The sequence below is a fragment of the Pteropus vampyrus genome, unplaced genomic scaffold (assembly GCF_000151845.1).
Source record: "Pteropus vampyrus isolate Shadow unplaced genomic scaffold, Pvam_2.0 Scaffold453, whole genome shotgun sequence".
In the NCBI taxonomy this organism is placed as follows: Eukaryota; Metazoa; Chordata; class Mammalia; order Chiroptera; family Pteropodidae; genus Pteropus; species Pteropus vampyrus.
Window position 1 is genome coordinate 192,262 of NW_011889234.1, and position 2,071 is coordinate 194,332.

The following is a 2,071-nucleotide window of genomic DNA, read 5'->3' on the forward strand; positions in this document are numbered from 1 at the left end:
CTGGAACCAGTCTTACTGCACTGAAGTAGAAAATATTGACTGTGACCACAGGCATAGTTTTCCTAACCATCTGTTTCCTTCTCTCACAAAAGGGTAGGACCAATTTTCCTCGTGAGCTATGCTCCAGCTATATTGGAAGTTCTCTGCCAGCATCACTTCTTGGCAAAATATTTGTCCAAGCCAAATATTTTTACTATTGTCAAAGAAAGTAGATATAATAACTACACTACCTACCCAATGCTTTTGGAAGAATCTTGTAAAGTAACTGAAGACGCATTCAAAGAAGAGCAACCATATAAATGTAGGGTCCTAAGAAATGAAAAGAGACAAAAAATACCAAGGATGATAACCCAAAGATCAAAATGTGCATGGCCCCACCTGGGGGTTCAGGGTGAGGTTATTTCCAATTTGTTTTGCTTTTACGCTAACTCTTTGTTTCTGTTACCATTTAATCTGGGGGAAAACAAAGGCCATTATGACCTTGAATTTTATCTCAGAGTAGTTCAAATTATTTTTTGGTCACAGAAGAGCAAATTATGACAGGAAAGAAAAAAATCTTCTAAATAATTGGGTCATCGTGGCATGAATCATGTGAGCTCTTCTGGGACGAGATTTAATCACTTCATAAATTGCGTATGTTGATTGTGTTATAATAATCCTGTGTGCCTCATTAAGCTCCAAATGCATGTCCTTGCGTAAAACTCACTCCTTTCTTTGCCAGCCTGACTAGATGCATTGTCTTTGAAGTTGTCTTGGGAAACAGGTGCACCTGGCTCAGACGTAGGCAGGTGCGAGATGTCTCAAGAGCAGTGAAATTTTACGCTCTTCAATTTTGTCAACCCATACTCTAGATTAGCTATCAGGATTTCTCTCCTCTTATTTTTTCTTAACTGATGCATCAATTAATAAAAATTGCCAGATAGGAAAAGTAGTATAGCTCCTGAGACTCCAGTCTGTCTAACTCTATATTTGAGGCTCGAGATGGAGTTTTATGAAATGTAAGGATGTCCTAATTTCTTCTATCGAAACCATTTAAAATATATTGATTTAGAATGAGCTAACTTCATTTGATGCAGCAATGAAAAATAAACCAGAAACTAAATAGATTTAAAAAATAATAATATAGAATGTAATAAGGAGTTCCTACCTTTCTTTAGTGGTTCACTTGTAAGAGACCTGTTTATCGTGAAATCAGACAATATGAGATTTGCCTTCCTGAGACAGCGGTGTTACTCAAGATTATATCCATTGACTGGTGTCAGTCAGCAAATTACCTATTACTTGTTCATGACAGCATAAGCACAGAAATTGAGAGTAAGCATTTAGGAAGTTTCATAGCAATCTAAGCATGTGACTATTTTTATAATACTGTACTTTATTTTCATATCATTTGGCAAAAGTGTCAGTTCATGTTGGATTGGAATAAAATCTGGTCCTTCACTGAGATAGTTTGAGAAGTGCTATTGTATGAAATTCTTTTAGCACTATACTATCTTCTTCAAGGATGACTGTCCTCAAAAATTTTCTTAGGCAACAGAATAATGCTGTTCTGTCCTTCTTAGCTGCTCCACTTCAAAGTGTGAAGACACATAACAACCAGTGTTTTCACCTGCAAATAACAGCTCCTTGACAGAGAGTGTGGCCTTTGCGAGGTATCTGTGATACTCTGCCTGGGCCCCTATGTTTAGACAAGTGCTAAGGAATATCTTTTCTCTCTGATGCCTCCACATTCCTCCCTCCCATTTCAGGATGACTTGATGTGTTATCATTCTTGCATCAGAGATAAGTTAGGTTAGCTGAGATGTGAGGTAACCTGTAATAGCATGTGAGGTGACTGTCCTTCTTCTTAGTGAGCCCTAGATTGTGAAGGAAGCAGCGCTGACTGAGGCACCCTTCTGGCCTCTGTGTTTATTCTCCCAGCCTAAGTGCCCTTCCCCACCCTGACAAGCACACACAGGAGCTTCTCAAGTCTCCAGGGCTGCTCTGGCAGGCCACATGTCATCTGGTTAAACCTAAAAGGTTTAGAGTTCCTCTTGTATACCTGTATCTACTTTTTGGAGGAGCATGTGTA